Below are 14,332 nucleotides of genomic sequence, written 5' to 3'. Positions count from 1 at the left end.
ACTCGAACTCAAGACCTCTCCAATACAAATACATCACTCAAACCACTTGATCTACACAAACAATTAGTTTGTTATTCAAAAGCATTAATTACATACTTTAAAACTTTTGTATTTATATTCATTTCAATATCTTATTTATTTGGGATGAGTTATTATTTCAGTTTAGTCTCATATATTGTTTACATGATAGATTAATATCTATAAATTAATTATTTACATAAATAAATTTAAAATTGAAAAAGAATATGAATAATCGGGTTCATGGCATGATTCAGATTTCAAAAAATAGATATAATTCGTATTCGAATAAAAAATGAACGAATTCAAATCTAACTTAATAGTTTAAACGAACACCGATACAATATTATAGAAATTTTAAGTCATGAATGTGAGAAATAAGCACAAAAACTGAGGTTTAAGCGAGCATCTTTGAAAGGAAAAATTGATGGGCTTTCAACATGGGCTATGTCATATTAATTTCTTTTATTATAAAAGGCGATTTATAAAGAGATTACAATATTTTGGAGAACACGAAATAAGGTGACTGAAAGAATATTCCTATTTAGAATATTCTTTTATTTTAAACTTATGAATTCAGAATTTGATGTGTAACTAAATTTTTTTAAAAGAAATTATAGATATAAGAATAGTGACAATACATCAAATTTGGTGTCGGAAAATATATCTTAATGATATAATTTTGATGATATATGTATTTGAAATACTATAACTTGTGATATGAAGGTGAATTTAAGGAAATTTTATATTGTTAATCAAAAGTCAACCACATAATAATAAAACGCGTTTACGAGAACTACTAAAAAGATTTGAGTTATAAATTTTACTTTTATTAAATAAAATAACACAGAGAAATAAGTTATATATATTAAAGTCTTAAAACTATAATTTTTAATATGCCATCATCCAACATATAACATACCAGTTAAATAAAATGATTCAAACTACAGTTAAATTAATCATTTATAAATTAAACTAATAAAATATAATTAATTCTGAACCGGATAATCTGACGCGATACGGTGAAAACTAATATCTGATTAAACAGGATTAGAACAAGAATAGTTTTTTCATAATACAAAATATCGAATATATGACTTGATCTTTAACAATTGTAAAGAGATTACAATATTTTGGTGAACACGAAATAAGGTGACTGAAAGAATATTCCTATTTAGAATATTCTTTTATTTTAAACTTATGAATTCAGAATTTGATGTGTAACTAAATCTTTTTTAAAAGAAATTATAGATATAAGAATAGTGACAATACATCAAATTTGGTGTCGAAAAATATATCTTAATGATATAATTTTGATGATATATGTATTTGAAATACTATAACTTGTGGTATGAAGGTGAATTTAAGGAAATTTTATATTGTTAATCAAAAGTCAACCACATAATAATAAAACGCGTTTACGAGAACTACTAAAAAGATTTGAGTTATAAATTTTACTTTTATTAAATAAAATAACACAGAGAAATAAGTTATATATATTAAAGTCTTAAAACTATAATTTTTAATATGCCATCATCCAACATATAACATACCAGTTAAATAAAATGATTCAAACTACAGTTAAATTAATCATTTACAAATTAAACTAATAAAATATAATTAATTCTGAACCGGATAATCTGACGCGATACGGTGAAAACTAATATCTGATTAAACAGGACTAGAACAAGAATAGTTTTTTCATAATACAAAATATCGAATATATGACTTGATCTTTAACAATTGAATATGATATGCCACATTGATCACTCCTAACAAATACGAGTATCAAAATATTTAAAAATGTGAGTTTGCACAAAGCTAAAAAAGTAACTACACGACTAATTGAACTAAATCTTTTATGGTTTTATGAACTTCATGATGCCTAACTCATATCTACTCTTTTTTTGCTATTTGAAATTCTAGAAAATCAATTCTTTGAGATCTGTTTTATAACGATTACATGAAAAATCATTAAAAGTCTTAATAGACAAGCTCAAAAAAACTAATTATAGAAAATTAAAATTTTATAACGAGATAATGTTATAACATACTGTATCAAAGTAATAATCATCTAATATTTTTAAATTAACAATAAAAATATAATACGTTGAAGTACTATATAATTGATATGAAACATAAAAGGATAAGACACATCAAAAGTGTCAGAAATTTTTGGGTTGCAATTATACAATTAGTAGTTCAATTGATGCTTTTATAATAAAATAAGGTACATGTCTTTTTACGTACAACATATGTTTCAAATTTTATTTATACAAAATGTGTGCAACATATGCTAAAAAGAATGTGTTGATGATCTCCTCCATCATGTATCACTTTAACAATTATGCAAACGTACGCTCAAAAAAGAAGAAATAAATGTAGGGCAACGCGGACCACACATCTTCATTTAATCATGATTTAGGATATCGTAATTCACATATCAAGAACAAGTTTTCATCAAAATCATGGTATATTAGCTGAAATAATTTAATAATTTCAACAATAAATTACAGATACTTTTAATGAGGTATAATATATTTAAAATTTAAAATTTCAGTATTAATTTCGAATATAATTTTGAACATTGATAATATGATAATGGTCTCTATATCCTAACGAATTTGAATATAGAAATATCAGTTCAAATGTAGTTTTTAATCTATAATTTTTTTTTTAAAATATACTCCCTTCGTCCTATTTTAAGTAACCTTATTTGACTTTCACGGAGATTAAGAAAAATGTAGTAAAAAAGAGTAAATTTAGTTGGAAAGTGGGTAAAGTGGTGGAATATATCAAAATTTAATAATAGATTTGAGATAGTGGTGGTAAGTAGTGAGTGTAATAGTGTTTATTTAATATAAAAGAGTATATAATAGAGAAGTAGTGGGTGTAATAGTGAAAAATAGTGTTTAAAAATAGTAAGTATAGTAAGTTCATTATTTTAGAGATGTTTCAAAAAGGAATAAGGGTCATATAAAATGGGATGGAGGGAATAGTACTTATTATTACTATTAATGCTATTAGGTTGCATATATTACATTTTTCATGTTTACTTTTGTCAAAAAGTAAAACATAATAGTTACGCTCGAAACAATATGATGACACACGGATATTATTTAAAACATAATACAAATTCAAGGTCCGTACGAGAATAATATAATGATATATGAATATTATTTAAAATACAGCAAAAACTAGAGCCCCGTGCCTTGCACGGGCTTTTATGCTAGTATATATATATATATAGAAGAAAGTTCTATGGAGACTGGATTATTTGGAGACTGTAGAGACCTAATCCTGGCCATCCAATCATTAAACATCCAACGGCTGCATATATTTTGTCCTGCACGTTTGTTTTCTCTCCCTATCCTGTCCTGCACTTCTAAATCGATGAACAACAAGCAGTACTTCTAAATCTTGCATAACATAAAATAATAATTCCATAAATATTGGTGTTCAATCACCGAAATCCTAACAAATAAAAATAATAATTGCATACAAAACAAAGATGTAGTTGGACACTGCTATGATTGGCACTGAACTCATTGTCATTGTCCTGCAACGAATTGAATTTGTTGCAGGACAAAATAACACTTAGATATATCACAAATATACAGGACAAATTATTAATATTACATTACTAGAAATGCAAGACAAGAATAGTGTAAATTACAAACATAGTTTTGAACTAAAACTAAAAACAAGAAATGCAGGACAAGAATATTAATAATATATTACTAGAAATGCAGGACAAGAATAGTGTAAATTATTAATATTACAAAACTAGAAATGCCGAACAAAAAATGCAGGACAAAACCTTCAAAAAAAAAAATGCAGGACAAAGAATATTTAATCATGTCCATTAATTGCCATATTATTTAACGGTAGATCTTGTAGTCTCTAATGACTCCAAAATTTTTGGTCTCCATTGAGCCCAACTCTCTCTCTCTCTCTCTCTCTCTCTCTCTCTCTCTCTCTCTCTCTCTCTCTATATATATATATATATATATATATATATATATATATATATATATATATATATATATGGGTTGCACTCCACACAGAACAATTTAAAAAAAGAACAACATAGAACACCGTCATAACACTTCATTTTTCACAAATAATTATTTGTTAAGGTTTAAGTACATAGCTAAACACTAATTAAACTTAATATATGAAATCTAACATCCATACTCATCCAAATTATTGATATGAATTATTATAGAATCCAGAACAGAATCCAGAATAGAATCCAGAATAGAATCATATAAATATATTTTTTGCACGATTATTTTGCATAGAATCATGTTATTTTTAATAAATATTTATTATTAAACATGGTGGATACTATTATCATTCATAATAAAACGTTACTCAGCTTAAAATTTGAATTTCATTCAAGTTTTAGATGAGATTCTATATTTGATTCTAAAGTGTTCTGTGTTGTTCTTTTTTTTTTTAACAGTGTTCTGTTTTGAGCAATGGCCTATATACATACATACATACATACATACATACATACATACATACATACATACATACATACATACATACATACATACATATATATATATATATATATATATATATATATATATATATATATATATATATAGAGTCCCTCTCCAATAAAAATCAAATTAAGCTAAAAACTAAAAACCAGTTTTAGACAGTTTTTTTATCACGATTTTTAACTACGGGATTCACTAATTTGTACACAACATATCACTAATTTATATATAGCATATCTCGTGAATATACATATACACACACACATATATGCAACGTATATGACCATCATCTTCACCCAAACCGTAATAATGGACCTCTCACCACCATAACCAGACGTTTTCATGACTTGTCACCATTGTCTACCATCACCAATAGGCGCATACACTTTCCATCATAACTTACAAAAACTAACAACTACTTACCATCATCATACAACTTCTCTTGCGACTTCCTACCGCCAAGAACCTTCCCAAAGATGAAATTGATCATCTATAATCGTATATCAATAGTTTAGATAAGTAGATTTTCTCAATTTTGATAATAAAAATCGCTGTTTACATACTGTATAAAAACAGTGATTAGTGCAGTATAAATTAGTGATGCCCGTAGTTATAAATAGTGGTAGAGAAACTGGTTTTTAGTTTGTATTTAAGAGTTGGTTTGTATTTGATCACTTGCATATATATATATATATATAAATGGATAGCGTTGTTAATGCAAGGATCACGATCATTCCAATTTTTGATGGAGAGGACTATGACTTCTGTTCCATAATAATGAAGAAAATATTCCGTTCACTCCGATTATGGGAATATGTAAATGTTAGATTTGTTGAACAAGAGAATACTGAGCAACTAAACCAAGCTCGAAGGAAGGCTTTGAAAGATAGTCAAGAACATGATGTTGATGCTCTTTCAAAAATTCAATTAGGAGTTTCTGATTCAATCGTTAAATTTCCAAGGATTATGCGAGTATCAACGGCAAAAGAAGCTTGGGATATTCTTCATCAAGAGTTTCATGACAATGACAAGGTATAAGTCGTTAAATTACAGAATCTAAGAACATAAACTGAAAAATATATAAATGAAAGAGAAGGAGAGTATGAATGAATTTTCTTCTAGATTTACTGAGCTTGTAAATCAAATGAAGTCTTGTGGTGATGATATTTCCGATAAGAAGCAAGTAGAGAAAATTTTGATAAGTTTACCAGATAAATTTATTCATATAGTTTCTGTGATTGAAGAAACTAAAGATTTATCTACACTCAGCATTCAAAATTTGATGGAATCTTTGAAGTCTTATGAGCATTCAAAATTTGATGGAATCTTTGAAGTCTTATGAGCAAAAAATCTTGGAGTTATGATCGAGGTGGAAGTTCCAGAGGAAGAGGAAGAGGCGGAGGTGGAAAATTTTCTGAAAAAAGGCCACAATATTTTCAACAAAAGGAAGATAGAAAGTGTGGAACATGTGGTTACACCCAATCATCTGGATAAAGATTGCTGGCATAAAGGTAAATCAAAGTGCTACAATTCTGGAAAATTTAGGTATGTTAAAAAAGATTGTTTGGTGAATATTAATCACAATACAAATTTTACTGAAGAAAAACAAGTTGAGGGAACTATGTTTTATGCTTCCCAAGCATTTGGAACCAACAGAGATGTTTGGTACATTGATAGTGGTTTTAGTAATCACATGACAAGCAAGAAGCGCATGTTTATTGAAATGTATCCATATGCTACACCAAAAGTAAAAATGGGAAATGGACAAGTCGGGGAATGAAATGGAAACGAAATCATTGTTGTCCAAACCAAAAGAGGTACAAATCATATTAGAGATGTTTTATTAGTTCCTGATTTGGAACTGAATCTCTTAAGTGTTGGACAACTCATGGAGCATGGTTATCGTATACTCTGCAAAGAGGACAAGTGCAGAATTTTTGACAAAGGTTGAAGCACTGAAATTATAGCTAGCATTAAGATGGAGAAGAATAGAAATTTTCCTCTCAGATTTTCAGAAGGTTTGGATGTGCATTAAAGATGGAAATTAATGATGAATCATATCTTTGGCATAAAAGATTTTGGCCATCTTAATTTTCAAAGATTGAAGATATTGCAAGAAACGAACATGGTGTATGGTCTTCCAAGCATCACAAATTCTGAAGTGTGTGAAGAATGTATCTTTGGGAAACAATATCGTATCTCATTTTCAAAACAAGAGGCCTGAAGAGCTAAAGCACCACTTGAATTAGTTCACACACTAATGTTTGTGGACCAATGAAGACCCTTTCAAAAGCTGGGAACAATTACTTCTTATAATTTATTGATGATTAAACAAGATATTGTTGGGTGTATTTTATGAGAATTTTTTTTGAAGTCTTCTCAATATTTAAAAAGTGATAAAAGTTACTTGAAAGACAAAGTGGTTATCTTGTTAAAAAGCTAGTAAGTGATCGAGGTGTTGAATATAATATAAATGAGCTTGATAAATTTGATGAAGATATTGGTTTGGAAAGATAATTAAGAGTTGGCTATACTCCTCAACAAAATGGAGTAGCTGAGCGGAAAAACGAGACAATAGAAAAACGGAAATTCAATGTTATGTGATAAAGGGTTGCTAAATTAGTTTGGGCTAAAGCCGTTTAAAAGTCAGTTTATTTAATTAATAGATGTCCGACAAAAACTCTTGAAAATCAGACCTCCATTTGAGGCTTGGAAGGGTAAATTAAAGGCCATCAATAACCACATGAAGGTGTTTGAATATATATGTTATTCTCATATGCCTAAAGAAAAGAGATATAAGATGGATGAAGTAAGTGAAAAATGTATCTTCTCGATTATAGCTTGCAATCTAAAGGCTATCTCTTTTATAGTTGAAAAAAAATATTTCAAAAGTCATTATTTCAAGAGATGTTATATTTGATGAGAATCCTGCTTGGAATTGGGAAGAAAAAGGGTCCAACAACAAATCATTGTTGATGTTGAAAAGTTAGACAACTTCGGAAAAACTGAAGATACTGATGCAACACCTCTTTCAACACCAATAAATAATCAGGTTTTATATCAAACTGACCACCCGTTGTGTCAAATATCTCATTTGACCCACCCATCTCATCGACGACTTATTTTAGCAACTATAATCAAATATATATCATTTTACCCATATAACTATGAGTGATTGACACTTTGCACCCCTTATGTTTAGGCGCTTTTTCGATTTGGTCTCAAACAATTTTTTTTGACAGTATGCACCCCAAAGTTTGAAAAGCGCTTCGCTTTGCACCCGTTTGACTAATCTCCGTTAATTGACCGTTAAAGTAGACAGATTTCAAGTTTTCACTTTGCACCCCACAATTTTAATTTTTTTTCACGAGTGTTTTGAAATATTTTTTTCCAAAAAAAAAATATTTCAAAACACTCGTGAACGGATGCATTAGATAAATGACCAACAAAGATGCTTTTACCATCTTTTCTGGCTGGTACTCAAAACATAGCAATATATAATTTTATCACTACTCCAAGCTGTGTATTGGTATTAGAGATTATGCATGGAACAGAAGGTGGTAGGTAGTTCTGTCCCGTTACATAGGTTAATTTATGATTGCATTAACTAATATCTATATTCAGCTCATTTTTTATTAATAGTTTTGATGGGAAATCTTCTCAATAATCAAAAGGGTAACACATAGATAGATTTACACACACACACGAGGTTAAATAGTCATATGAAAGATAAAATGACCAGGAAAAAAAAAATCTAACATATGTATGATGTCTGGTATAAGATTTACTGAACATGTGTCATGGAAATATGGTTAAGTACTGAAGTTACTTGAGGGAAGTGATTACCATGGAAAAGTTCCACAGGAGACGAATGTGTATAGGAGGTTTGCTCCGCAAAAAATCACAACCGCAAGGGAACTCATCATTTTGATGAGCAACATCCCTTCTGGTTTCTAGTAACTTCTTGTACTTCCGATTGGCAATTTTACTCAACTATGTACCATCCAACTACTACCAGATATCTTGGCCATGCCCTTTTACATAGCCGTGTCATGGATAGCGGTTTGCAATCTCTTGGCATCATCCCACCTCCCAGCCGAGAAGTAAATATTGGCCAGAAGTGAACAATAACTAGTAGTATCAGGCTCCAACTCAAATCAATGCTTAGCAGCAATTTCCCCAAGTTCAACATTGTTATGTAAATTACAAGCGGAAAGTAATGATCCCCAAACCCCAGCATGAGGCTGCATAGGCATGCTCTTTATTAAATCTCGGGCTTCTACTAACTTCCCTGCTCGACCAAGGAGATCAACCATGAGGCTGTAATGGTCTGCAGATGGAACAAGTCCATAGTTTTTCATGGAATTGAAGCAATGATAACCTTCTTCCACCAGACCAACATGACTGAAGGCAGTTAATAGTCCTGTGAAAGTTACTAAATTTGGAGAAAGTTTAGAATGTATCATCTCCTCAAACAACTCGATAGCGTCACTGTCCCGGCCATTTATGCCGCATCCCATTATCATAGCTGTATAAGCAACCACATCTTTCTTTCGCAAGCCACAGAATAACTCAAAAGCTTTATCCAAAACACTCATGAGAAAAAATTAAATTGGGGTGCAAAGTGAAAACCTGAAATCTGTTAACTTTAACGGTCAATTAACGGAGATTGGTCAAAGGGGTGCAAAGTGAAGCGCTTTTCAAACTTCAGGGTGCATACTGCCAAAAAAAATTGTTTGAGACCAAATCGAAAAAGCGCCTAAACATAAGGGGTGCAAAGTGTCAATCACTCTATAACTATTCATAACTCTTTACTTAATCATTTATAAAAAATTAACCATTTGTTATTTACTACAAAACTACTTCTAGTACTTTCATAATTGTTTCTAGTATTTATCAGAATAATTTGGGAATTTATAAAGCAACATAGATAGGGTGATCACATAAACATATATTTATAGCTATATTTTTTTAACTGCATAGCTATGTTGCTTTAGAAATTCTTAAATTATTTTGATAAATACTAGAAACAATTATAAAAATATTCGAAGTGGTTTTGTAGTAAAAAAAAACGATTAATATTTAATAAATAATTAAGTAAAGAGGTATGATGGCCAGTTTGATATAAAACCCTTAAATAATCAATTCAGCCCTACATCTCATGGTAGTTCTGAAAGCATAAATGACTCAAACCTTCAAGAAAGTTTAGAAATATATCTAAGCTTTATGAGCATTGTAACATATGTGTGTAGTTGAACCTGAAAAATTCGAAGATGCAACTAAAGAAGAAACATATATGGAGAAAAGCAATGAAAGAAGAGATCAAAATGATAGAGGAAATGATACATGGGTGTTGGTTGACAGACCAAAAGACAAGGATGTGACTGGAGTAAAATGGGTTTACAAGATAAAACAAAATTCATATGGCACTATAAACAAAAACAAAGCAAGACTCATGGGTAAAGGTTATGCTCAGTAGCCTCTGTATTGATTTCGGAGAGACATTTGCTCCGATATCAAGGCTTGATATATTTAGAACTCTTGTTGCCCTAGCAGCACATAAATGTTGGGTTTTGCATCAATTAGATGTAAAATCAGCATTCCTTAATGGAGTTTTGAACGAGGAAGTTTATATTGAATAACCACAAGATTTTGTGAAAGGTGGTGAAGAAAATAAAGTATACAAGTTGATCAAAAAGCATTATACGGGGTGAAGCAAGCTCCTCGAGCTTGGTATAGTCAGATTGATAGATACTTCACTTCAAAAAAATTTGAAAAAAGCAAAAGTGAGCCAACTCTATGCATTAAGACTTAAGGTGATAATGTTCTACTTATCTCATTATATGTTGATGATTTGTTCGTTACTGGTAATAAAGAGAAGATGATAATTGATTTTAAAAATGAGATGATGGAAACATATGATATGAGTTATATGGGTCTTACTTCATTTTCAAGGCATTGAATTTATCAAAATGATAAAGAGGTTTTCATTTCTCAGAAATAATATTGCAGAAATATTTTGAAGAAGTTCAAAATGAATGGGTGTAAACCTGTTGCAAGACCATTAGTTGCGAATGAAAAGTTTCAGAAAGTTGATGGAAGTAAAGAAGTGGATGTTACTTATTAGAAGTTTGGTTGGAAATTTGTTGTATCTCACACTAACAAGAGCGGATATAATGTATGCAACAAGTTTGGTGTCTAGATTCATGCTAAAACCAACTCAAATTCATCTCAAAGCAGCAAAAAGAAATCTGAGATATTTACAAGGAACAATAGATTTTGGAATCAGGTACAAGAAAGGAAAAAAGCTGGAACTATATGATTACTCAGACAGTGATTGGGCAGGCAATGTTGATGCTGAAAGGAGTACATCACACTATGCTTTCTCTCTTGGATCAGGATTACACTATAGTTCTTTTCTTTTGCAGGAGTAGTATATGTGGCAGCAAGTTTAGCCACATTACATGTTTTTTGCTAAGGAAAATTTTAGAAGATATGGAGGAAAAGTAGAAGTCTTCTATAACTCTTTTTTGTGATAATAAATCAGCAATCTCAATGGCAAGAAATCCAATCTATTTATAGTCGGAGTAAACATATTGATGTGAAGCATAATTTTATTCGTGAAGCTGTTAAAAATCGGCATATTCACCAAATCTCTACCTAAAGAAAAGTTTATTTATTTCCGAGACATGATGAAGGTTCAGCCGCAATACATTAAAGGGAAGTGTTGAAAGATACATAGAATTAAGATAATGTTTTGTCATTCTTTGAATATGTGATTACCAAAAGTCTGTTATTATTTCTTTCATGTATATCAAGAAGTTAGAGAGTTGTGATCACCTTAATTGTAAGTGGTCTTTTGTGTACGATAAATATATTATTAATCAATGAAATTATTAAGAGAGTTGCTTTCTCTCTTCTAGATTAATTCCAACAAAAATTAGATTATGCAAGAAGAAGTTTAGGTTTATTATAACCATAATTTCATCTTTTTAGGAATCATATAATCTAGTTTAGGTGTATTATAATTATAATTTTTTCTTTTGAGGTATCATTAGATTATAATTCAATGTCTTTTTGATGTTCTTGCCATGTTTATCTACTTTAGATTAAAATTTAGCATAATGTTCTAAGATTGGAGTTGTCAGTTGTCATAATTGGACAAATATTGAGTAAGTTTTGTTAAATTAATTTTTTTCTCCTCTAAATTTATATTTTTTTAAATTATGTAATATTTAGCACAAATATAATTCAGTACTATTCAATTTTCGCTCCTTAATTATTATAGTCAAGATTATTTGAATATTAATTTCATGAAATAGTGATAAACACATTAGGTGGAATCATCTATTTATTTTACAAAAGAAATTAAAGTTCAAGTTGCTCGAAAAGGAAAAGCACACTCACCCATTTCTCGAGCCATTTTCAATCGCTGTCCGGAGATTCGTACACGCATCTTTTATTTTGAAAGCGCCGGCGCTACCATTATCAAAAGTTTAAAATTTAATTAATATGTAAATAGAAAATCATATAGTCTTCTTTATTTACAATTCTTATATTATTGTAAGAGACTTCAACAAGTAAAAGAATAATTTATGTTAATAAAATTCATAATAATTAACATAGTGATGTTTTCAAATAAATAATACTCCATTCATCCCATAATGGTGTTTGCAAATTATTGATATTTTTTGTTAGGAAGACTGTTGCAGTATATAACGAGTCTTTTGGGTGCATATAATAAAATAAGGAATAGTATATATGGACTAGCTAGGCAATACGAAATCTCTCAAGGGAACATGGCCCCAGGCCCATGGCTACTTTTGGTGGATAATAATGATATATATATATATATACATATAATATAATATAATATAATATAATATAATATAATTAATGGGTTGTCTAACATGTGTACTCAGACACAAGTTAAGGTGTATTTAATACACCTCTGTAGTGGTTGACAGCTCATATGAATCAATAATGCTGACTATTTTTCACTTATCCTGTTTTTTAAATTTTTTTCTTCTTCCTCACCGTTTAACACTTTCATCGCTTTCATGTTTACTTTTCTAATTTTTATTTTTTTAACCACCACATTTAATTTCACAAATTATTATAAAATTAATGATGAATTGGCGCTGGAAGGAGGGGCCTTTCAAGATTTTCCATCAAGAAGAAATACGTTGAACAGCGGAGATACGACCCCTAGCGGTAATCAACAACCCGATCCAAGATCCAGAAGAGAAAAGTCGGAAAGACAAGCAACACCGGACAGACGGACAACACCACGGTTGGGAACACCCCCTAGGAACATGCAATTGTGATAATAGACAGAGACAACGTCAGTCTACGACGGTCGATTACCTAGTCGCCGCCAATCATGCTGAGTAACGATGAATTATCTGAGAAGTCCGTTCAAAGGGAATAGATAATGGGATCGAAGGAGAAGTCCGTTATGAAGGAGAAGAAGACGGGATCGAAGGAGAAGTTTGTTATGAAGGAGAAGGAGACGGGATCGAAGGAGAAGTCCGTTATGAAGGAAAAGAAGACGGGTTCGATGGAGAAGTATGTTCAGAGGGGAAAGACGACGGAAAGCATGGTTGTTTGTTATCGATATTGAACAAGGCAATGTTGTGAGGGCGAAAGATGAAGGCAAGATCGGAGCGAAGTTTCCAGAGGCCAACACATGAGGGAAGCGTGGTTTTCGGATCTGGAGACTTTCTAAGGGTTTCGGAAGGAAGCAAGTCCCACGGTTGGCACTGGAGACTTTCTAAGGGTTTGGGAAGGAAGCAAGTCCCACGGCTAGCACAATGTATCGAGAAGCGCGTCCTCCTGACTGGGCGCGCCTAAGGTAAATATTCTTCTTGCACTTGTGTACGGTATATTGTGTTAGTCGGATCCTTTGCAGGGAGGAAGTATAGTTTAGGCGCGCCTTCCCCTGACTGGGCGCGCCCTGAGGTAACTACTCTTCCTGACACTTGTATATAGTATATTGTGTTGGTTGTATCTCTTGCAGGAAGGAAGAATATGTCGAAGCGCGCCTCTCCCTGACTGGGCGCGCCTTAATGTAAATGTTCTTCCTGATACTCCTATACGATATGTTGTATTGTTTGTATTCTTTGAAGCAAAGAAGAATGTTAGGAAGTGCGCCTCCCCCTGACTGGGCGCGCCTTAAAGAAGGAATAATATATCGAGAAGCGCGCCTCCCCCTGACAGGATGCGCCCTATGGTAAATATTCTTCTTGATGCATGTATACGATTTTTTGTGGACTGTATCCCTTGCAGGAAGGATGTATGTTAAGAGGAACGCCTCCTTCTAACATGTCACACCTTAGGAACGGACTTGCTTCACTTCAATTTCATGGATGCTCAGATCAACCACACAACTCGACAACAGACATCAGCAGATCCTCTCGCTCCGACACCTTTAGCTCTTCACGCCTCGTCATCAGCAAGCTCTGACACCTTCAACTCTTCTCGCTTCCTCATCAGCAAAAACATCTTGCTCCGACAACTCTTCTCGCCTCTCCATCAGGAAATCCTCTTGCTCCGAGGAACACTCCGTCTACACCGATCCTTCAACCCAACAAGGATCAAGTACAATCAACATCGACAAATCTCAGGAGGATCTTGACACATCACTCCCAATCAAGTCCTCTTGCCATTCTTGCCAAAGTAATCAAGACTCCTTCCTTCACCAAGGACGCAGCATTCGATCAGAAGTACCATGGCTCTCCAAACTTACTACAAACGCTTCACGCACATAATCTCCAAACGTCAAAGGGGCGACAGGTAAG

This window comes from Daucus carota, chromosome 3 (assembly GCF_001625215.2).
Source record: "Daucus carota subsp. sativus chromosome 3, DH1 v3.0, whole genome shotgun sequence".
Taxonomy (NCBI): domain Eukaryota; kingdom Viridiplantae; phylum Streptophyta; class Magnoliopsida; order Apiales; family Apiaceae; genus Daucus; species Daucus carota.
Note: the sequence above shows the minus strand (reverse complement) of the source record.